Here is a 25,374-nt window from a genome sequence, read left to right on the forward strand (position 1 = left end):
AAAGCAAAATGATTTATTTGCTAGTTTTCGTGGAAGACCATCAGTTTTTCCAGCTCAAATTTTAAGTAGAATTCTTCAACTTAAAAAGCAATGAAACAAACGTTACTCTTACGTCCACACACTTAATTCTTGATATTGATGGGTAGGGAATTAGATTTTTCTCAGGGAGGCACAGCTTTAAATTATGAGAAATGAATCGGATGAAATATAGTTATATTTAGTTTGGCAATCACAGTACACAAAACCTAAACTTTATTCTAAGCAAGTGCAATCGATTTATACCCTATAGCGAGAAAGTGCATGGATCTTGGGTGACCGAAATGCACTAACAAGTACCTGGCAATCATTGCCAATACTCACTGAGTAAAGTCTAATGCTGAAAATGACCAATTTATGATGATATACGTGTGATTAACTCGTGCCACTTTATATGAATTTCCATTTGAAACTTCAAACTAATTTTCCAACAAACAGCTCAAAGGTATCACTGTGATCTAAACATCAAACTTGTATAACATCTGTATGTTTGTACTTGAATGAATGAATGAATTTCTAAAGCGCACAACTACTACGAAAGGGTCACAGCACTAATGCAGGCAGACAAAAAAAGGAGAAAATTAACCACCCTTCATTTTGAACAAATGTGATTTCAGTTGCTTTCGAAATAAGTTTTTCTCTGGGAAACATCTGAGTGGAAGAAGGAGCTTGTTCCAGTACTTGGCTGCCAAAATAAAGCAGGCGGATCCACCCTACTTCTTCCATTTGGCAGCAACTAGGCAGACTGTAAACGCAAAGGTCTTTTTGGACAGTTTAGGAAGATAGGATCCTTCTGGCATGGTTACCCCCACTTTTTGTCTGGTTTCAGTGTGTTTTTGACTTAGTCTGCTGGGATCCTGCTAATCAAGACCCCAGCAATGTGTTTTCTCCCCTTCGGTACCTCCACAGTTGGCTACTGGTGTACCCTTACAAGTCCCTATTATATGGTACTAAGGTGCCCAGGGCAAAGGTACACCAGGGGTCTCCCATGGGCTGCAGCATGGATTGTACCACCCATGGGAGTCCACTCAAACGGTGACTGCAGGCCTGCCATTGCAGCCTGTGTGAGTTGGTGCTTGCACCTCTAACGACAGATATAAGTTTTCATATAGCTGAGGTCACTGCACTTAAAACCTATAAGTCACCCCTATGGCAGGTTCTTCAGTCCTAAGGGCAGGGTGCTTGGTTACAAGTGTGAAGGTGCCCCTCTATGAGCAGGACACCCCTACAAACCCCAGAGTCGATTCTACAGGCTTTGTACGTGTGATCAGCCCCTTTAGACATATAGTAGTCATCAGTCATTACGAGATGTCCAACTATATAGTGGCTGCACCGAACCTAGTCATGTTTGGTATCGAACATGTTGCAATCATACCCCAACACCGATTCCAGTGTTGGAAGTATGATCCCATGTACTGGGGGCTCCTTAGGGGATCCCCTGTATTCCTGGTAACAGCCTCTCATGGTCTGACAGCAAGCTAGTGCTGATGCCGACCACAGACAGGATTTTGCCCTCCTGCTATTGAGACAAGCTGGAGGTGGGAAAGTAGAACAATAGGTTTCCTGTCACAGGGAGGTGTGACCACCTCCCATACAGGAGTTATTGGTTTGGGGTGGGGACGCTTGCCAGCGCTACCAGACTGCTTTGAAGGACACATTGGGTGCCCTCTTTGCATACTCCATTTTGAACCCATTCAGGAACCCTTGGATCCCGCTCTGGCGCAAAACTGGACAAAGGACAAGGTAGAATCCTCCCTTCTGTTCATCCCCTCATCTGGGAGGGACACAAGGTCGTTCCAACCCTTTCCTTAGGGTATTTAAGGGCTCCCCTGTGGGTGGGTCCTCAGATTCGTCTTGGGACAGGACTCAACCTTGAAACGATGTCGCTCTTCAACCGTCTGGTCACTTGGACTTCATGGGACTTCGACTGAAACTGAGACTGCACCAAGGAAGACTTCTCCTGCTCCTGCTGTTCTTAAAGACTTCTTCGTCATCTGTGTTTTATTCAGGTTCTTCAACAGACCCGTGGGTATCAAGGACACTCGAAGTAATCTGCTTTGCAGTGAAGAAGTCACTCCCCTGCATCTGCAGCCACCACAACGAAGCTGACCGGTCTGCTGCTCCTGTCGTCCTACTGATTTCCCAAGGCCCAGTAACACAGGTGGTGGTTCTGCAATTCCCTCAAGGCCTGACCTGTCCTCTCTGCAGTTTTGAGGCCAGTATCCCTTGCTGGAACTGCTGGGACGAACCCCTGTGCACCGCGTCGACTTGCCGTTGCCAAGGCTGGTTTGCTCTGCACTCCAGAGATCTTCGAGCTACAAGAAGCTCCTGCACCTCCTCTTTCAAGGGTCAGTGTCCTCACTGCATCCTCTGTACCGTGGGCCTCCATCTTTGGTGAGCTGCTCGAGGTCCTCTTGCGACTCCTGTGCCTTCAGCCTGTGGGTCCTCTTCAGGATCTTCTTCTGCTCCAGTGGGCTCGCCTAGTTGCTCGGGAATGGCTTTGACTCTACAGCTCCTGGTAAGTCCCTTGGACCTTGCTGCTCCCAACGTTTGCTCCTTTTTGTCTTCCAAGCCAGATGCAGCTACCAAGGGAGAGGATGTAGCCTTACGGTTAGAGCGGTCAACCTCGGAGCTGGGGAACCGGGTTTGAGTCTCGGCAATGATGCTCAACATCCTGCGATTCTGGGCAAATCACTTAATCTCCCTGTGCCTAACAAAAATGAATGTGTAATTCTGTTATAAAACTGGTGCTCATGTAAAGCACTCTGATACCCGATGTCTCGGGTCTAGTTCGCGCTATATAAAACTCTAAAATAAAAGGCTTATTAGTGCTCCTGTTGGACACTGACCACCTAGACACCGACAGCTTGTGCCCGGATCCTGGTTTTCTTCAGTGTTGTCTGGTCCTCTCAGCTGCAGCGACAAGGTCATCACCAACTCTACAGAACCTCCTGACATCGGTAGGCATCGTGCTTCCGTGCCTCATGGTCACCTCCGAGTGGCATAGACTCAGTCCCCTCTGCTTGCAGGTTCTTTACTTCCATGCTCCACCTTTAAATTCTACAGGACTCCTTCACCGTCTTCTCCAGAGGCATTTACTTCGAAGTCGTCTATGGCAGGTTCCGACATCACTTCACCCTATGCACCTGACTTCACTGGTGCAGGTAACATGGTTCCTGGGGCATCCACAGTTGGTGTGGCTCTCCAGCATTTTGTCTTCCATAGGGTTTCTTCAGGATCCTCCGGGAAGGGTCTGTCCTTGAAACTGCAACCACGACTTCTCCATTGACTTGTACTGGACACACAGCTGTGTTTCCACTCTGCACACAGACTCTGTGGGGTTCCTGGGTACTTACCTTGGGTGGTTCCTTGTGCCCCTGGCACTTCTGGGTTTTCTGGTCCAAGTCCCGTTCTCCTTTGCAGTTCGTATTCCACTTCCTTAATTTATGGTTTGGTCTCCCCTGGAGCCCAGTGTATATTAGTGCTACTTACCTGATTCTTGCAAAGTATTCTTGTGTATTGTGCTGATATCTCCAGGTACGAGATATACCAATGTGTCAGTGAGTGTTGTGTAATACAAAGAATTATTTTTATAAAAACACTGTGTGGTTCTTTTTCATTTAATTTGTACCCTTGATTAAAGTTGGTAAAATAAGCTGCTTTACACTCCTTCAAAATAAGCCTGAAGGTTGCTCTCCACAGCTATCACTTTGATAGCTTTCAAAGGTTATCAAAGCCCACTAAAATCACCATAAGAGTTGTCTGGATTAGTGCAAGGTTCATCACTTAAACAAGTGTGCACCATATACTAAGCCAGCCTCCTCCAGACAAAATTTAAGCAAATTTTCAGACAGGCACTTAGGACCAGCCTTAAAAAAGGATGAATGCGCCACAGTCAACACTTTAAAAATGATTCTTTTTTTCACCAGTAGCCAGTGCAATTGGTTACGGGAGTGGGAGATTGCGGCATGGTTGGGAAGTTTAATCAAATGGTGAATTACAGCGTTTTGTACCATTTGCAATTGCTGTATTAGGTAGCCCAGGACGCCTTGGTAAAGAAGAAAAAGTGACTTACCTTCGGTAACGATGTATCTGTAAGAGACATATAAAGTTATAGATTCCTTACCTTTAGAATTACCCCGAGGAGTAAGACTCGATCTGGAGATTTTTTCTTTAGCAATACCCCTGCGGGTCGGTAGGTGGTGTCGGTCGACTCAGCGTCCATCATCGGCGTCATGTTCGCCAGGATGACGTCACAATGTCGATTTAGATGCTGCATGCGGACATCAGTTTTGACAAGACTTTCCACGCCAGAAGCGCAGAGCCATACAACACACTGACCACTGGTGCTCATAACAAGGGCCCTGGAAGGAAGTCCCCAACCCTAGAAGTCAGTTTGCAGAACGGGGAGGATGGGTGGGCGGTATGGAATCTATAACTACATACTTCTCTTACAGATACACCGTTACTGAAGGTAAGTAACTTGTTAATCAGAAAGAGACTGTAGTTATAGATTCCTTACATTTAGAATGGATACCCCAGCAATGCCAACCCCGGAGGTGGGTCTGCGAACTAAGTTCACACCAGAAAGTCCTGGAGAGCAGAACGGACAAAATAGCCGTCTCTCCGGACTTGGCTGTCTAGGCAATAGTGTTTAATAAATGTCTGCAGGGACGCCCACGTGGCTCCCCAACAGATGTCAAGGAGTAGGACTCCACGTCTCAAGGCAGTAGTAGCTGCCGTAGCCCTGGTGGAGTGGGCACGTAGTCCCACTGGAGCTTCTTTTCTTGCTAGGGAATAGCAGATCTTAATGCATAGGACATCCCACCGAGAGATGGTACGTTTTTGCACCGTCCGCCCTTTCTTAGCGCCTACATAGCCAACAAAGAGTTGATTGTCCACCTGGAAATCCTTTGTGCGGTCGAGATAGAATGACAGCGCACATTTGGGTTCCAGACGGTGGAGTCTCTCCTACTCCTTGGAAAGGAAGGAGAAAGGTGGGCAAAGTGATGGTCTGTCCTATATGTAAAGAGGTACACTATTTGGGGAGAAAAGAGGAATTCGTACAAAGGACCACTTTGTCCGGATGAACAGCCAGAAAAGGAGGTTTGTAAGATAAAGCTTGAAGCTCACAGAGGTGATGGCAACAAGGAAAGCTGTCTTTAGAGTGAGGAGCCGAGGAGGACAGTTGTGAAGAGGCTCAATGGGAGCACACATAAGATATGTTAAGACCAGATTCAAGTCCCACTGGGGCATTATGAGCGGAGCAGGATGAAAGAGATGAGTAATTCCCATTAAAAATCTGTTTCCAATAGGGGACTTCAAAAGAGAAGGTTGATCAGGAGAGCGAAGAAAGGCAGACATGGCCGAAAGAGTGCCCAGAGCAGAGCCCTGCTGGGCCAAAGAGAGAATGAATAAGAGTACCTCCAAAAGAGGGGCAGAAAGGGCATCAACAGCCTTTGCTGCGCACCATGCCACAAACTTAGTCCATCTACAGGCATATACCGTTTTAGTGGAGGGACGTCTGGCTGCTAAGATGACGTTACAAACTTTAGGAGGAAGGTCAAAAGCTGTCAACTGTTGCCGCTCAATCTACACGCAAAAAGGTGGAGGCTGGACAGGTTCGGGTGGAGGACCTTCCCCTGCTGCTGTGCCAGAAGATCCTCCCGAAGAGGCGGTCTGATCGGAGGATCGATGGCCATGCTCAAGAGCTCGGGGTACCAGAGTCTTTGTGCCCAGTCCGGAGCCACAAGAATGACTTGGTCCCAGTCGCGCCTAACCTTCTTCAGCACTCTGGGCAGAAGTGGTGCAGGCGGAAAGGCGTACAGGAGGCCACAATTCCACTTGTGATGAAAATCGTCGCCGAGAGAGTGCCGCCTTGGAAATTCCAACACGCAGAATTTCTGACATTTCACGTTCTTTTCAGTGGTGAACAGATCTAACCAAGGCTCTTCCCACTGCTGAAAAAGACCTTGTACCCCTCCGAGTGAAGACGTCATTTGTGGTCCATCATGCACCGACTGCTGAGCTCATCTGCCCTGGCATTCAGAGAACCTGCCAGGTGTTGAACCACCAGGGATATGCCCTGATGTTCCAGCCATGCCCAAAGGCGAAGAGCCTGTTGTATGGATGGTGCTCAATTTGTTGAAATCTGTTTTCAAAGTCGGGATGGAAGGCCACCATTGATTTGAAATCTATCTGCAGTTCCAAGAACTGGCAGGTGCAGGGCACTGAAGCCTTACATCGTGCCTGCCTTATCCCAGCGCAAATATTATTTTTAAATGATACAGTGTACGCGACAACTTGCTATGGTTTGGCAACTGCAAAGAAGTTGAATGCCCCTGCCATTCCCTCTTTAGCTGAATATAATAATTTGTGCTCATACACAAATCTTACCATTGATGTCTTGCAAGCTTTATTTCAAAATAACACTTTTAATGTCTCTGAAGCAGATCCTTCAGGTTGGCTAGTATGGAAAGACGAGTTTGAATGCCTGCCAACTACGTTTTTATAACACTACTTCGGGTTATACACAAGATAGACCCGACCCACGATTTTCAGATACACATTCGGTAACAACCTATTCAGTTGGGAAATTATGCCAACAGTGGTTGCAGCACTCTACACTATCGTCCGTTAAACAACACTTACCCCTTTTGTCCAGTAACATCAATTTGGCTGACTTTGTATTGGTACCCAGGGTTCCTAGAACAAAGAGATTCATTTACGCAGCTTACAATGAAATAAGTAAACTTTCACAAATTGAGGCAGCGTCACGTCTGCTGGAAATTGACCAAGCAAATTTAGAAAAGGTCCTTGCTGTTGTTGACATTAGTATTAACACACTGTCTTCCCGCATTTACACATTGGATAATATTGTTTCTGCTGTTATTGATATTGTGCAAGAAGATGTGTCTTTGTTGTACCATGTTCAAAATCAATTGCGTTCAGTGATGCAATTCGCATGGACTTTACAAACTCTAAAAATGGGAAAAGTGCCATGGGATTATTTAAATGCATCTGCTTTGTTTTTGCCATTCAATCTGACTGACAAACAAATGTCCATGAAAGATGCAACATACACTCTTCTACACATTGACAAATTAGACCCTTTGCCTTTCTCTGTGGCGGAGACGGACTCTGCTGTTTGGTTAATTCATGGGGTTATATCTTTAACTTTCTCGTTGTTTCAGTTCAGCCCTTGCATGAAACATTACCCAATAGGCTGTTTGAACCCCTGGGTAGCGTGTTTCTGCATGAGTTGTGGTCTTTGTCCTTCACTTACAGATGTTTACCGGAGGGGAAGGAAATATACTTAATGGGGGAGGACTGTGATTCTACAGTAGGTCATTCCCTTGTTTGTAAAAACATTAAGTTGCACGGGGCTTGCAATGTGTCGGCTCCAAACATTGCTTGTGTTTTCAAAGGTAATCCAGTTCCCGCAATAACTCCCGCCTTCACACTGCTTACTAACGGTAGTTATCTTATTTTAAATAACCAAGAATTCTGCGGTTTGCTAGCTGGAATACCGTACATTGTAACGGTTTCACAACGCATGATTTGCTGTAAAAATGTGCTTTTTCCTCCCCCGAGTGGTAAGTTCGATAGCTCAATTTGGCCTTCCATCCCGACTTTGAAAACAGATTTCAACAAACTGAGCAGACTAAAAGCGCTTTTATTCCAACAAGCTGTCCCCCTCACTTCACCGCGAGAGACCTTCAACTTTCATGTGGCTAGAACATCTAGCGAGATTCAGTCACTTCTGAATACTAACCTCCCACAACATTTTGGGGAGCTTATACACAATATTTGGAGTAATACCGGCCTTCATTCATTCTATCTTTTCCAGCGTCTTTGGTGGATTCCCTTTATTACTTGCATTAGCTTCTGGAATCCTGTTTCTACTCTGCGCACTGCGCAATGGCTGCTCCTCTTGTAGTAATGCACAGACTGGGTCGGCTGCAGTTGCTCCGTGACTGTATGCATGAACACTTGAGAACATTACCACTGGCAACACTCAGCGTGACTTATAGGTTGTCCTTCCGCTTTGCCTACTTCACTTGCATGCAATGTTCGTTTACATGGGCGTTGGATTTATGCCTCTCCAATATGTCATGTTCAGACCCAGATTTCAGCCAATTGATGGGTCCCTTAATGGCCCATGAGAAGGACTGTTCTATGGTTGGCCTTATGGCGCGTGCGGCTGCACTTGGAGTCTTGGCTCAATGGGATATCTGTGAAGCTGCACAGAATCTCCTGCTTCAAAGTTACATCGAATATCACGCAAGTTATCCAGCGATGCTCATGGAGGCACCAGACTGTGAGGAACACGCTTGTTCATTCAGCTTGCTGAATTGGATGACATCCTTTTTTCCTACTAACGACAACGATGTCCTTTTGGAAGGTGTTTAATTCTTCTGCTCATACACTCTGATGGATTAGCTTCTATAAAGTTCTAGCGGCATCTCTCAGGTTCTTATGCTTCAAAAGTATTTTTTCGATTTTTTTTCCGAATGTTTTTTTTTTCCTTCCCATTTCCTTTTATATCCTTCCCCACTGAAAGTGCTTCTGAACTCTGCATGCTTTTTGAACTCTGTTTTCGTCCTATGTCTACACACTATGGAGTTACCAGGGGGAGGGTGCTTTATGGATGGTGGGTTCATTGTCAACATTGCTAAGTTACCATGAGCTTTCCTGCTATGCGGTTGCTTTGGCGCATGATACTACATGCCTTTATTTTGTGAGACGTTTGTGCCTTTCACATGAGAACTGTCTTCTTTTCGCATTCTCTGCTGTCCTCTGGGGTTTAGTCTGCACACGATGTACAAGGTTGATAAACAATGCCCCTTATTTATTCTGTTGTGGTCAGTCCCTCGCACCTAGACATAACATGACACACAGCTGCACTACTGAAAGGCGTGTGCTTTAATATTGCAGCGAAGCATGTTGTTCAAACACTTGGAGAGAGACCTTTCCAGAGAGAAGAGCTATGTTGGTCCTGAGATGTAAACCTTTCATCTAGGCCTTGAGGTATGGGGTCTGCTGACAAAGCCCAGAGGTCATCTTTTTTATAATACACTATTTCATACCACGGGGAGGGTGGTTAGGCCCCATAGCCCTTTTCCACCGTCTTTATAAAATGACATCCACTTTTGTATTCTTCGGAATTCAGTCAGTCAAATACCTTTATTTCGATAACAAGTATCATAAAAGCATCAACATTCTTACAAACCATCACTAAAACTAAAAGTTATCTTTAAAACAGTAACAATAAAAATATGCAACACTGTCAGAGTATGAAAGGTTATTTACAGTATCATATCAATTTACATTGGCAAACTATATAAGACATGTCCTTAGTCGAGGGTAGAAAAAAATAAAAAGGACATTTACATTAAAAAAAAGTTATTTAAAGTGACGGCGCATTTTGATTTGGCCAAGCTATTTGTGGTGAGATGAAGAATAAGAAAACCATGATGTTTCATCAGACTGCCCTGCGTAGAAAATTGTACCTGATTATCCAGACGCAGCTTAGGAACTTGGCCACTCCACAAACAAAGAGAGTTCTAGGATCTGATTTCAAGATACGCAAAGCAGCACAATGGTCAGAAGTGCCCAGTTGTCTACAGATGGGTTTCAGCCATCTGGATCTTGCTGATTTATATGCTGGGCATGCAAACATGAGATGGGGCACACTTTCTTTCGATGCCTCACAGCAAGGACAGCCCGCAATTGTCTGGTAAGGAGGGCTCCACTTTGCAGTTAGTTCGCGTACTGGAAGTGAGCCTACCCTGAACTGTATGTAAAGTGCTCTATCTCGTGGCGTCTGGATAAAATCCAGATAGGGTTCCAAGCACATATGCTGGTTATGAGAATATAAGTCTTCTGTGAGTCTTCCTACTTTGGGGTTACTGAGCTCCTGCATGTCAACCCAAGCCCAGTAAGATTTTTTCAGCTCACGTTTGCTGGGAGGGTTTTGGCTTTCCCACGATTCCCTAAGGCCAAGAGCGATAAGTGATTTCTTAACATTATTAATCCAGCTGACTCTTTGATTACCATCTAGGTTCATTACCTCTGAGAGTGCAGCGGCATAATTAGAGAGTTTGGCAGTCTGTCATATGCGGGCCTGAAAAAACAGTGGCAGTAGTCCAGCAATATCTCTAAATGAACGTCTGCCCATGTCACACATCAGGGGTTTCAGTGGTACATTGCGGGGAAGCATCACTAAGTCTCTAAAAAACTTATGTTCAGAGCTGCAGATTTCTTCTACATTGTCTAAACCTCATAATTCGGCACCATAGAGGGCCTAACTAACTGCCTTTACAGCATAAATCGTGAGAGCCGGGGCCACTGGTCTGCGAAGAGCGATGTTCTCTACCTAGTGCCCCAACCGCACGTTTATGGTTCAGTAGCATTTTGGCAATGTGAGGTCTCCACCGCATTTTTCCTGACAATCGAATGCCAAGGTAGTCAAACGTGGTAACTCTTTCAAGGCGGATTCCATCTAAGGTGAGGTTGAGGTTATCTCTAGGTGATCTATAGAGGTTAAAAGTCATAAGCTTGGTCTTTGAGGTGTTGATGACCAGCCCCCTAGATTTGCAAAATAGCTGGAATCTGTCTGGGAGTCTTTGTAGCCCTACCCTGGTCTTAGAGATCAGGAGGGTATCATCTGCAAACAGGAGAGTAGGTACCCAATCACCTGCCAGGGCTGGGGCATAAGCTGGAACCTCCTGGAAGAAGCTGACCACCCCGTTCATGTATAAGGAAAACAGGGTGGGTGCCATAGCACAGCCCTGGCGAACTCCCCTGCTTATCGGTATCCTGGCTGTTGTCTGTCCTTGGGGCCCCCACCTCACTTGTGCGTAATTGCCCTCATGTAATCGAATCAGCAAGTTGAGGATCAACGGGCGGACCCCATCTCACCCAGTGTTTGCCACAGCTGTTCGCGGGGGACCAGGTCAAAGGCAGTCTTTAAGTTGATGAACGTGAGATAAAGACTGCCCTTGCCGATCACGACTACCTTCCAATAAAGTAGAAGCAGCCTGAATGCCTGGTCGACTGTCCCTGTGTTGGCCCTAAATCCCGCCTGATATTGGGAGAGGACATTCTCGTCCTCCGCCCAACATAGAATTCTCTGCAGCAACACCCTTCCAACCACTTTCTGAATAACATCAATCTAACTGATTGGTCGGTAGTTGGCAGGGTCCTCCGTAGCTCCCTTATCAGGGCTCGCGCCTGCGTTGCAGTGCGCAGCACTGCTCGCGCAGCAGCGAGAGCCCTTTTGTCTGGGGTTCTGAAAGCTGCTCACACGCTTGTGCGTGTGAGCAGGCTTTCGCTGGCAGCCATTGGGTTTAGCGTTTTAAAAAAATAAAAGTAATGCACGCAATTGGGCAAAGGCAGGTGCATGTCCCGCCTTTGCTATGCCCATTCCCGAAGGTGGCTAGCACGCGCAGCAGCGCGCGCTCGCCTTGCTGCCGCGCTCCCTCCCCCCCTCCTCTGTGGTGCGCGCGCACCACTAGTTGTTTTTTGACAATAGCAATCGTGAAGCGATCACTTTCATTGCCGCTTGTTTTGTTTACTTTTGGTATAATCGCGGCACCCGCGCTTTACTTTTGATGTTATAAGTAAAGCGCAGGTGCCGCGATTATACCAAAAGTAAAGAAATAGAAAAAAAACCCATCTATTTCTTTACTTTTGCTATAATCGCATCACCCACGCTTTACTTTTAACAATAAAAGTAAAGCGCGGGTGCCGCGATTATACCAAAAGTAAAGAAATAGATTTTTTTTTCTATTTCTTTACTTTTGGTATAATTGCGGCACCCGCGCTTTACTTTTAAGGTTATAAGTAAAGCGCGGGTGCCGCGATTATACCAAAAGTAAAGAAATAGATTTTTTTCTTCTATTTCTTTAGCTATAATCGCGGCACCCGCGCTTTACTTTTAACATGAATCAGAAAGGAGCATTTGATAGGCGTAAGTTAATTAATATATTGCGTATTTAAGAAATGGGTTAACCACTTCTTGGAGAAATGAACATCCCTGGAAAGTAGCAGTGACATGCCTCGGTGCTGACAGGCTGAGGCTTTGTATCACACAACCCAGCCCCGGGCAGCTGAACAAGGATCATCGGTCTCTGGCCCTTGCTTCCTTTACACAGCAGCCCCCTTGCTCCCCCCACACTCGAGCTGTTTTTTTGTTTTTTTTAATCTAGTTGCCCATGTATATGGAAACAATGTCCTCAGGTGACGCGGACAGGGGCAGAGAGACTGACTTCATGCAACCGCGTACAGAAGGATTTTAGCGAGAGCTTTCACTCACTCGTAGCTAGGCCACGTCATCGACTTCATTCCATGGAGGTGCCGGTGGTGTATGTGTATGTTAAGCGTCGGGCTGTGAAGTTCGAGTTTGGTTTAGAAGTAAGTAAAAAGTGCGTGCAGCTAATCCTGGCACTGACAGCAGGGGTTGTAACTTACTCTTAAGTAGTGAGCTGAGGCAGTAGGATTTTTCTCCTTACACGTTTTGTGATTGGATTTCATGCTGTGTGTTTACACGCACACATCTCCCTTCTTGTGATGTCGGCACATTGTCTTTTATTTAGAATCTGCTGTGATGCTAGGAAGGGAACTTTTTAGTGAGTGTTGCAATGGCACAAAAGTACTCTGGCAACCCGCTAATGGAGTTGCTGCAGAAAAGCATTGGGTTCAAAAGGGGCCACACTTTTACCAGGCAAACCTATCACTTGTAGTCGATAAAACTCCAAATCCGTATGCATTATCTTCACATGCTGTCCTCTCGCAGAAACTGACTACAAGGAAACGGTTGGTGATACTGTTCTGGCTTATTGAATAAGCCACAAACCGCAAGCATTTCAAGGTAGCTTGATGGGGTAGGTTAAAGAATCTGCTACAGAGATCGCGGTGCATCCAGCAAGTCCCAAGGTAAAAGCTGGTAAAACCGCTCAGATGGTTAATGCACTTGTTGGAAAGATTACTGTGTAATCACAGGCTTTAATCATCCTAACCAGGCCATGCTGGTCCCTGATACAAAAAAATAAAAAGGCCAGCCCAAGGGGGTGCGTACATTAGGTATTTTCCTTTTTTAACCCAACCCAGCTTTGTGTGTTTGTGTTTTTCTTCTTCTGAAAAGGCTTTCGCTATAGAGACGGAAGCTGCTTTGGGGAAAGAAAATTGCAGCCACCTAGGCAGCGTTTTCTTACTTTGCCAGTCCAGCTGCATCTGGGGTGGTAGAAATAGGACCCCACCTACATTTGTCTGACAACCAGATGCCTTCAGTGAAAGGCAGGCTAAACCAGTGACCAGCAATCCTCTGAGCAAATGCTTTGAGCCTTTCCGTGTTATTTTGGGTGGGGATCTCCAAGACTGGGCCCCACCCAGGAGAGAGTAACATTTCTTGGTGGGTGCGGCAGTCTAATTGAACAGCTAGACCAGATAAATAATTTGGAGACTATGCAAGCCTGACTTTGTCGCTCTCTTGCACCACGGAGACCCTTGTAAAGCCACATCCCTGTCCACATGTCTCAAGGTGAAAGTTCACTGAATGGCTCTGGATCTGTCTTTCGGTTGTCTGCCTACCTGCTGTGTACAAGATTATGTCTTAGTGCAAGTATTTAAATCACAGATCCAAAACACAATTAGAATTTTAAAGGAAAATACAATCTTATTTTACAGAGAGACGTAATCCTCCTATGACAGTCCGAACGCTAGGACCTCATTCTGACAGCCTGAGAAATGTAATATCCTAAATGTGACTCTCCATCTAGAAGCGTAGTATCCATATGACCAGTGGCAACTTATTTTGCCTTTTTTGTTCAACCGCCCCTGATTGCTGAGGGTGCTAGGCTTTAGAAATAATCGTGCTAGATTGTACATGTAGCCTGTTGGCCTCCGCGACTCTGGAAGAACCAGAGCCCCTTACGGTGCTTCACAAGCATCTGGACTACTAAAGCCCCTTCCAGTGCTTCACAAGGGTCTGGACTACCAGAGCCTCTTCCTTCACAAGCATCTGGACTACTAAAGCCCCTTCCAGTGCTTCACAAGTGTCTGGACTAGCAGAGCCCCTTCCAGTGCTTCACAAGCGTCTGGACTACCAGAGCCCCTTCCTTCACAAGCATCTGGACTACTAGAGCCCCTTCCAGTGCTTCACAAGCATCTGGACTACCAAGCCTCGCTTTCTTAATAGTCTCAAACGGTGATGCGCTCCTGTCTTCCAAGGTACAGGACCTCAAGGCTCTGCGTGTTAACTTCCTGTTACTAACACCAAGTCGTACCTCATGAACCTGCCTTGCGGTTTCTGTCGTGCTTCACTCTAGTTAGTTCTCACTTCCTTGTCTGTACTGTTTCCAAACTTCCTTTGTTTGGGGCACTTTCTACAGCTCTCTCCGCCCCCTGCTCTCCTTCGTCGACGCTGCCGAGCTGTGTAATATAAGCGCTCCGAAAGCAAGCTCTAACTAAAGATAGCTGCACCTCCTAGTGAATGGTGCTACAGTTTTTGCATTTACAGCATCACGAGTGCCTTGAAGTGGCCGCGTGGTGTCACGTTGGAAATATGCAAAGCGCGTTAACACACACACAATCCGTGTTGAGTAGCAACACTACCTTTTAAAGGATTTGTCACAAAGCCAGTCTTTCAAGCACATCCGGCCCATTGAGTAAGTGCAGCACTTCTGTCTTCTTTCTAATATTTGTAAACTCGCAGCTTGTGTGCTGCATAGCTAACCACTTATATGGTCCCAAAGGCGAGACCTATTGGCTATGCCAATGCTGGTTAAAAATTGGTACCACCTCGGCACCCTTCCATGATTCAGGTACTGGGCATCCCTTGGCAATGGAATTAATTAAAAACATGATGTAGTTTGCCCAAATATGGGAATCTGCAAGAAGAAGGTCCCCCGGTAAACCATCAGGTCCCGAAGCTTTTGCTGGGACTATTCTCTTTATGGCCGCTTCCACCTCAATTAGCGAGAAGTGGTCACAAGTAATTGGGGGAAAACGACTACTTAGTTGGTCATATGGACCTTCTTTGTGGGTTACGTCTGTCCCAGAATAAAGTTTTCCAAAGTGATCATAACAATTTTGACTTATGATGTGATTGGGAATTATATCAGGGACTCTTCTATCCACCCGTCTAACAAGGTTCCAGAAAGAGTTAGCATCCCTAGCTAAACTAGCGTCCTTTAGGTCCTGCCAGTGGGACTCATTCCAGTTCAGCTTTGTGTGAAGCAGAGCTGCTTTATAATCTTTTCTAGTGGCTTGGATCAGAGGACAATTTTTACTTTTTATTGCTAGAACTAGAGCCTTTTTTTTTTGTCTGCATTCCCTCGTGAATCATGTTTGGCAGCTTTTTTGGAGGGCACTCGGTTTACTGCAGTTATTTGCTGTTTGAAAATAGGACCCTATCTGGTCTATCGTTCTCATATATATTTCTGGGACCTTCTCCAGAACATCTATTTCGCTAAAGGCCTGCTGTAGTTCAAGAGTACCAGATGAAGGGCAAGCCCAATATACCCTTGAGGGCTTAGGCGGATAAATTGATACAGTAAGGTTGCCAACAAGGGATTTTGTTTGTGATGACTTAGTTCTATTTCTTAGTGATTCATTTCGGGGGTGTATTTAAACAAATTATACACCAACAGTAAATGTTATCAACAGAGACAATTTTTAGATAAAAAGTGCACACACGGGAATTATTTTTGTGAATGAAACACAAATCTTTTTATATATAAATCAGAGTAAAAAAGGAGTACAAAAGAACCATTGGTTTCAAGCAATAAATCATGAAAGGCGGGTTAAATCAGATCCACATTTCATCAAACGGCATCTATTTCCATATAATTTTAACAGAGACTAATCTCATTGATGAGAAAAAATCAACTGCATTTATCTAACGTTGTGGAATTAGATGATGGAGTCGACGTTTCGGTCTTGGGTGGCAGAAGTCCGTCAGACCATCTTCAGGACAGTTAATTATTGCATAATTAGACTCTTCGTGAGTTCTAGGAGTCCCACGTAACTTGTATTTTGTTTGTTTTATTGTTGTCAGGGCGTTCTGGTTGATATTATAGCCTATCAATTCACAAACTTTCTCATGACAGGATATTAAACGAGAGAAGTCCTTACTCGTTCGTTTCCCCAGAGCTGTGTTATTTCTAATTTTCGTTCGAACGCGCAAAAATCTGCCGAGGTCAGGGACGCCTAGTTCAAGAGTGCTCGCACTCAAGACGTGCCTAATACCGGCCATTTCTGATTCCTGGGCGACTACTTTAGGCCATGTGAGGTACCTTCTACAGTTGGAGGGGACTACTTCTTTAGTCGTCATCATGGAGGGGCCTGCATTACAAGGAGGACAAGGGGGAAACAATGGTGTCTTCATTGACAGGCAGAGTAGATTATGATCGCTATCGGTAGTAGGGACCACTTCCATGTCGATCATAATTCTCTAACGTCTACTAAGATGTAATCAATGCGAGAGGGGAAGCTGTCTCTGTTGTATGTGTCAGCTCCCATAGCATCTGATGGAGTTCTGCGGTTGGCAGCCCTCAGCCCGAATTCTAGAGAAAGTGCGTTGAGCTGGATTACTACCGGAGACCATCTTTTAATTGGGGGTATGCTTAGAAGTGGAACACTCCATCTTGTATCATCCCCCTTTACCCCCAACACGTCCTCAGAGCTTAAGGGTTCGAAGGTACAATTAAAGTCTCCTGCGACCATAACATGAGAATCAGACGGGCAGCCAGATAGCTCCTCTTCTAGTGATGTAACGATATGTGAAGATTTACCCCCTGGTGTCCCCCTAATATAGACGTTGAACACCTCAAGTGTTTTTCCTCCCCCACTGCCCTTAATGGTAAGCCTCATTATGTCCAGACTCGAACATCGGTATTCAATAATTCTGCAGCCCATGGCAATGTTCAACCAAATAATAAGGCCCCCCGAAGGTCGCCCTCTCCCCATAGTGAAAGGGGGTGTAAAAAAGCAAGAGTAACCCGACTTGTAGAGTGGAACTAGGCTCCATGTTTCCTGGAAGATACAGATGTAATGCCCTCTATTAAATCATTCCAGTCAGGGAGTAGCTATTTACTATGGAGCCCTGCAACATTGCAGGAAATAATCTTGAGCTCGGAGAGAGGAGCCCGAATGGAAGCTGTCTCGCATGGGGGGGGTGGGGGGGTGGGGGGGGGAAGGTTGGTGGATCAAAGACATTAGGGAAGAGGATGAAGTAGAAGTATCACAAGACAAAGACAAATAACCAGTGGATAATACAACCCCTTGGGCCCTCAGATTACAAACAAGATGGCTACTACAGTCAACAGATCCCAAACTAGCTAATGGTTGTGTGCAATCACTGCATGGTTGCATAATGTTAAGAACACTTATTAACTAAAGGGACAGATTGTGATTCTTGATATGCTTTGGACTCATGTCGTAGTCAATCATTAGCTTCCAATGAGGCTCCCCCTCCTGTTTGCAGCATTAGCACACTATCCTGTGCCCTAGCAGCAGCAGTAGTTGGAAAGTGCCTAAGCTGAATGGCTGAAGAGTCCGGAGAACAAGTCCGGTACTCTAATGCCAAAAGATTTTCAGCTAGATCGGGCTCAGTCAGGGTAAGTTCTATGCAGTCCACAGATTGATTATAGGACGTGCATCTCCATGCCCTGACTATATCTTTCCGTATCAATGAACGACAACCCCTAACATGACGTATCCAGTGTATGGACTTGTTTTCTAGAGAGTCTTCATTTTCAAAAGCCACCCAGTGAGTCAAGCTTGGGGACGTTGACCATGAAGACTGTCCGTGCTTGAGCATGGTGAGAACTGGATTGTTTACTCAATTGTAGGTGGTCTTTATTGCATAGGTGTGTAGTCGTTAGTGTATTATTAGGTCTTTTATGATTTGTAATAGCTTGGGAAGAAGGTTGTTAAGTGTTGGGCGTTTTGGCTTGAGCGGGACCTGCCTGTCCAGAGATGGAAACCGTGGGGGCCTGTCAGAGTTTGACTATAGGAAGGGGAGACAGACGATTGCTTGTTGGACCTCCTTTCTTAGGGGCAGTTGTGAGTGACCGATGTGGATTAGAATTGGGCAACAAACAAGCTGCTGGGGTGTACGTTGAATTTTTTGGGGCCAACAAGTTAACAGTAGCCACAAGCTCCTCAATCATCAGGTTCATTGTGCCTATCTCCACCCTAAGTGAGTTAACAATCCGAAAGAGAGCTTGAGGCGATGTAGCATAAGTTTCGGCTAACTCAATGGGACTCTCAATGGGACTTGGGATTGGAGGTTGGGGCAATACTTCCCCAGAACAAGCAGGCGCATCAGCCAATGCTGCAAATCTATTTGAGAAAATGATAGAAGGCTCTAACAGGCCTGCAGCAACATGGACTGATTGATTAGTAGGGTGGGGAGGAGTGTCTTCCAACTGCCCCGGCTTGGGTCCTAATTGAGTTGCCTCCCTACAGCCTGAAGCATCTTTACGTGGGGCTTTCTGAAACGTTTGGGGTACAATGGTTGGGCGGGCGGGGATGGTGCTCTTTACAGGCGAAGGATTAATGCCATCAGTGGGGGCTGACAACTCCGCTCCCAATATTCTTTCGCATTCTGTGATGAGGGTATTAATTTGGTCCATCACACAATTGCTAGTAATTTTCTTAGCGGCTTTTCTTGCCTTTTCCCCTTTACCCACCCCGCCAGTTGGACCATTTGCCCCCCGATCCCTCCATAGTTTTCCTTTTACCCATTTTTAGGTCTTCAGTAGATGCTTGAAGTCAATAGTTTCCAGAGGCCTGCCCGTGGCTAACTCCCCATAAAGAGAGACAAACAAATCAATCACAAGGGTTTACAAGTATAACATTTGTAAAATGTCATGGGTCTGCAAGAGAGTTTTTTCGAGGAGAAGAAGAAATAACAAGAAGAGGGGTTACCAAAAATCAGCACAATACCTTGATCAGTCACAATGGTTCCACATTATTTGTCCAGAAAATAAGATGAAAGAGGGATAGGCCTGCCCGGGCTCTTCCTAGCAATGACGGGCCCGCCCTTGGCCCGGACTCCGCCAGCGCGCATCCCGCGCCGCGGGGGGAGAGGCAGCGCTATAAGCGCGATGGCAGCGCCTCGCCCTCACTTGCGGCACCTGTGGCTAGAGCAGGGGATGCTGGGACTAGTAGTCCCTGTACAGAGCCTAACGGGGCTGGCGGTGCTGGGGTGAAGAAACTCTGGGACTCCGGTCCCACCAGGGCGCAGCACGATATCCCCACAATGTCCCCAGGCAGCAAAAGAGCAATGGAGCAACTGGTGCGGACTCCCGCGCCGTGGGGGGAGAGGCAGCGCTATAAGCGCGATGGCAGCGCCTCCCTCTCACTTGCGGCACATGTGGTTGGAGCAGGGGATGCTGAGACTAGTAGTCCCTGTAGAGAGACTCACGGGGCTGGCGGTGCTGGGGTGAAGAAACCCTGGGACTCCGGTCCCACCAGGGCGCAGCACGATATCCCCACGATGACCCCAGACAGCAAAAGAGCAACTAGTGCAGACTCTCTGGAATTGTAACAATGCTGACGGTAATGTGTTTATGCATTTTGCTGCTAGTAATGGCACGTGTACTGCACCATAGAGCGCGTTAGTTAAAAAATAAACATTTTGAACTATACTGTGACCCTGATTACTCTTATTGTGGACAAGTATGAGTGAGTGAGCAAAAGAGTTGTCTTGCTACCACGATACCTGAGAGAGTTGGGAGTGTTGTGTTCTGGGTTGTCTAATCATTGGTAACTTCGCTATTGGTGGGAGAACGAATGAGACACTATAGCTAGACGGTTTTTGGGATTTTGGGCACTGATGTGATGGTACACCACTATACACCGAGGTCCTGGTTTCCTGCGCATAGTTATGTATATGTGCAGAATCCCCGCAACAAGTCTCCTGACAGAGTCCACAACCCCACCCCGCCCTGTTTGTTGCAGTACCACATGGCGGTGGTGTTTTCTGTGAACATCTGCACTACTCTTCCTTTGACAGAAGGAAGGAATGCCTTCAGTGCAAGACGGATCGCCCGGAGCTCCAAAATGTTGATGTGGAGACCGGATTCCACCGGAGTTCAGAGACCCTGATCTCCGCCTCTCCCAGGTGGCCGCCCCATCCCAGGAGTGACACATCCGTCACTACCGTGACCTCTGGTTGGGGAAGGGAGAGGGATCTGCCGCTGACCCAATCCTGGTTCGTGAGGCACTACTGCCATTGACGTGCAGTTCCCTCGGAGATCTGGACGACATCGGAAAGACTCCCCTGATGCTGCGCCCACTGGAATTTCAGATCCCACTGCAGAGCCTGCATAGGCCACCTGGCATGATCCACCAGTAGGATGCAGGAGGCCATGGGGCTCAGCAGCCTCAGAGTCAATCTCACCGAAATCTGTGATAGAGGCTGAAACATCTGCATCATAGCCCTAATATCCCAGACTCACTGCTCCGGAGGAAAAGCCTGAAACAGTGCTATATCCAGAACTCCTCCGATGAAAAGGAGCTTCTGAGAGGGAGTCAGGTGTGACTTCGGCACATTGATAGTGAACCCCAGCGAATGCCGAGGTCCGCCATAGTCGGGAGGTGGGAGACGACAGCCTGGGGCAAGCCCGCCTTCAACAGCCAGTCAACGAGATAGGGGAAAACAAACCCCTGATCTGCACAGATGGGCTGCGACCACTGCCATCACTTTCGTGAACACCCGAGGGGCACTGGTAAGGCCAAAGGGGAGCACGGTAAACTGAACATGCTCGTGCAGGTAACGCCTGGGGGCTGGCAGGACAGGGATATGGAAATATGCGTCTTGCAAGTCCAATGCTACCCTCCAGTCTCCACAGTCGAGGGCAGACAGGACCTGAGCCAACGTGCGCATCTTGAACTTCTCCTTCCGAAGGAAGCAGTTGAGGGCCCTGAGGTCTAAGACAGGATGCAAGCCTACCAAAAAGTAGTGCTTGGCCAAGAGAGCTGCAACTTCCTGGCGGAGAAGGGCCAAATGATCCTTTGACATGCGATGGAAGGATGGTGGCATGGAGGGAGGGGTAGACTTGAAGGGGAGGGAGTAGCCCCTTCGGACTATCTGCAAATCCCACCTGTCAGACATGATGTTCTGACATTGGGGGAGGTAATGGCGAATCCTGCTGCCCACTGGCATCTGGTGGACCTGAAAGGTCGGACTAGGAGTGTTGTAGGCTGCTGCAGGGGGGTAATGGGTGGACTGGCCCGCCTGCTGGCCCCCAAACCTGCGTCACTGGATCCCACGTCCACAGCCACGCATAGGCTGGGCACCCTGCGTGACCCGGTGGCTAGACTGGGTCGAATGTGGTGGGGCATCCCTTCCTTAGCCACCAAAAGCGCGAAAGGCAGACTGCATGAGGCGAGAGGTTGCCGCAAGGCCCAAAGACCTTGCCGTAGCCCTAGAATCCTGGAAGCACTTGAGAGCGGAGTCCGCCTTGTCACCGAACAGGCGACACCATCAAAGGGCATGTCCAGAAGGGTGGATTGGACCTCCCCAGAGAAACCAGACGTCCTAAACCAGGTGTAGCACCTCAAGGCTACTGAAGTGGAAACCGTTCTGCCCAGATAGTAGGCGGTATCCAGCCCACATCTAATGGTGAACTTAGCTGTGTCTCGGCCCTCTGCCACTGCGCGGGTGGGAACGGCCCGGGCCTCCTCCGGGCAATGTGGCAGCACTTGTGCAACTGTAGCCCACACTGTATGGGAGCAACGGCCCAAGAGGCTTGCGGTGTTTAAAGACAGCAGCGCTAAACTGGTAGAAGAAAACATTTTCTTCCCAAGGTTGTCCAGCTTCTTGGATTCCCTATCTGGGGGAGCAGTAGGAAATGCGCCCTTTGAGTATGAGGCCTGGACCACCAAGCTCTCGGGGGTCGGGTGTTGGGAGTGGAAAAGTGGGTCGCCTAGGGCCGGGCGGTGGCGTCGGGCAATCATACTGTCCACAGGAGCCCCTGAGCTGGACTTGGACCAAGTGCCCAAAAGGACGTCAGTGAGAGTTTCATTAAAAGGTAGAAGGGGTTCTGAAGAGGCCGCTGCCAGTTGAAGCATCTCTGTCAAGAGGTTAGTCCTAACTGCCACTGTAGGAAGCTCCAGGCCCAAGGGCTCAGCCGCCCTACACAACACCACTGTGTATAAAGCGCCCTCCGTAGCCATGGTAGGGGGGGACAGCAAGCCAAGGTCTCGGGAAGTATCCAAACCGCTGACATCACCCAGTTCCTCTCGCCAGTCCGGTCTATCAAGCTGGTCAGCCAAAGATTCCACAAACCCCTCCCAGTCCTCCTCACTCTCCTCTGGTTGCCATTCAGGCCTGAAAGGAACACCAGAAATGAACAGAGGCACAAACGTACCTTCCAGCGCCGGTACCTATGTCGAGTGATGTTGGTCCGGCGCAGTGTCCAAGTCGGGGGCGAGGCAGGGGTCGGCTCCAGTCGGGTGCACAACCGGCACCGGAGGATCCTCACTGGAATCCGCGCCGGGGAAGTCCGTTAAGTCAAACGGCGTCGATCCGAATCAGGCCTAGATCTTCGGTGGCACTCTGGCACCGGGGCCGGATCCGCCGGCATCGAAGGCCTAGGGTCCCCAGCAGAGTCCGCAGGGCCCGAAGGCAGAGTCGGGCTGCCCAAAGATGGAGTAAATTGCTTTGTAGAAAGGTCGAAGCTGGGCAGGGGACGCTCCAGCTCTGGGAAAATGAAGGATGAGCAGAGCCGTCCCAGAAACAGGCTCCGAAGACGGAGCTGGAAAGCGACGACACTCCGGATCACGCGTCGCGTCGGCCGACGGAAAGGCAAAGAGCAACGATGCTTCTTCGCCTTCTTCTTCTGCTTTGACTTACCCAAGGAGTGCGAAGATTTCGATGATGAATGGTGGTCCGCAACTGGTCCGCAGACCTTCCTCTCGACCGGGACCTCAGACAACATGGAGCCGACTGCCAGGTCTACAAAACCTTTCGGGACAGCTCCGGCAAAGACTTCAGATTCATGGCCCAGTCGGAGCACGACTTCGGGTCGTGGTCGCGCTCCAGGCACTAGAGGCACACGAGGTGGGAGTCCGTAACCGACATCAGGTGGTTACAGGCTTGGCATGGCTTGTATCCGGTTGGGCGATGTGCCATCCCTCGTGCACCAGGAGTCAAAGACTCAAAAAGATGTTGTCAAAAGTCGAGAAAAAGGTTAGTCAAAAAATGACTCAGGGGTAAGCTCTCTCCGGATCTGCGCTACACTGGCAGAGAAAAAGAAAACTGACGTCAGCGCGCAGGGGCAGCGTCTAAATAGACACCGCAACATCATCCAGGCGAACATGACGCTGACGACGGACGTGGAGTCGACAGACGCCACCTACCTACACGCAGGGGTACTGCTAAAGAATATATCTCCGGATCCAGTCTGATGCCTGGGGGTAATTCTAAAGGTAAGGAATCTATAACTACAGACTCTTTCAGATTGTTAGCGTAGTCCAGTCTGAAGAGGATCAATGCCTTCACTACTGTTTTCTGGGCTTCCCAAAAAATGAGTGTACGAAAGCACGAGTTACTACTTGTGTAACAATATATCTGTAAGAAACATTAGTTAGTGATATATTCCTTACCTTAGAATATCCCCAGGCGTCAGACTGGATCCGGAATGTTTTGCTAGCAGTACCCATGCGCGTCAGTAGGTGGCGTCGTGCAGCTCCGCATCCGTCGCTGGCATCGAATGCGCCGAGATGACGTCACGGAGACTACTTAGGCGCCTCCCATGCGCGCTGACATCAGTTCTGTACACGACTTTCCGCGCCAGGAACGCAGAGACATGCAAGAAACTGACCACTGGTGCCATTACACTAGGGCCCTGAAAGGGATAACCTTAACCCTAGAAGCAATTCGCAGACCGGGGAGGATACGTGGGGCGGTAAGGAATCTATCACTAACTAATGTCTCTTTTAGATATATGTTTACACACGTAGTAACTTGTGCGTCTGAAAGAGACACGTTAGTGATAGATTCCTTACCTTAGAATAGATACCCCAGCAATACAAACCCCGGTGGTGGGTCTGCGAAGAGATTACACCAGAAAGTCACGGAGAACAGAACGGCCAAAAAAGATGTCTCTCCAGACTTGACTGTCAAGGCACTAATGCTTGGTAAACGTGTGCAGCGAGGCCCAAGTAGCTGCCTGACAAATATCCTGCAAGGGAACGCAGTGTCCCAAGGCAGTAGTAGCTGCCGTCCCCCTGGTATAATGGGCACGCAGCCCCACAGGAGGCTCCTTCTTAGCCAACAAGTAACATGCTTTGATGCACAGAACGACCCACCGAGAAGTACAAGTTACTTCCTTCGGTAACGATGTATCTGGTAGAGACGATTCTAGCCGCAGATTCCTTAACGTAGAATTATACCCAGGCATGTGACTGGACCCGGAAAACTTTCTTGCCCAGCAACTCTGCGCGCCGGGGGGCTGTACCACGTGACTCCGCCCGACGTCCGCAGGCGTGATGTCAGCGAGGTCACATAAGCCCCACCCCGGCACGCTGACGTCAGTTTGCTTCGGAGAACTTTTCCGCGCCACAACGCGGAGCCATCACAACAAAACTGAGGAGAGCATGGGAACAGTGTGCGAAAAAAACAGAGAAACAAAATAGAGGAAAACAAAAAGGTGAGAAAACATCACTAGGTGGCACCAAGAAACCAGAAGGTGGCGACAGCAGGCCAGAGCGGGAAAAGAGCAGAGCACCACTCTGAGGAACAAGTGCGCAAGCCACGGCAAGAGCACCAGGTGGCAGTAAAGAACCAGAAGGTTAGAGCAGCAAAGCCAGAGCAAGAAAAGTGCAAGCACCACTCCGTTGAACCAACTCGCAAGCCAAGGCGAGAGCCACCCTAGAGGCACAAGCATGTGAAAGCGCTGTGACTGAAAGAGAGAGGGACTGCAACCACCACCACTAGGGAAAGAGCCACAAGCCCGGAACAGGGGAGCAACAGCAATCCACCCCCAAACTACACTGCCAAGGATGGCCACACCTCCTGAAAGGAGTAGGAGGGCAAAGGATAAGTAAACCATCCGCAGACGACAGTGCCAAGGAGGGCCATGACCCCCGAAAGGAGTAGGGCAAAGGACAGGCAAAAGAACCCCCAACGAAGAGGACCAGGTGGGGATCAGAAACTCAGAGCGTAAGAGCAAAAGAAGGCTCTCACGCCAGAGAAAAAAACATCTGGAGGGATGATTGACCAAAAGAAAACAAAGAGGACATCCACAGAAGACAAGCCACCCAGAGGGAAGCGACAGCAGAAACCCAAGCAGAGGGTCCTCGCAAAACGGGGAGGAAGGG

The 25,374-nt window shown here is 48.0% G+C and overlaps 1 protein-coding gene across 2 annotated transcripts in view; it reads right to left on the reverse strand.

The window, feature by feature from the left end:
* The window catches only part of FANCD2 (FA complementation group D2), a 1,050,809-nt gene that overhangs the window by 463,127 nt on the left and 562,308 nt on the right, over positions 1–25,374 (reverse strand). The window lies entirely within an intron of this gene.

This window comes from Triturus cristatus, chromosome 9, assembly GCF_964204655.1.
Source record: "Triturus cristatus chromosome 9, aTriCri1.1, whole genome shotgun sequence".
NCBI classification, from domain to species: Eukaryota; Metazoa; Chordata; class Amphibia; order Caudata; family Salamandridae; genus Triturus; species Triturus cristatus.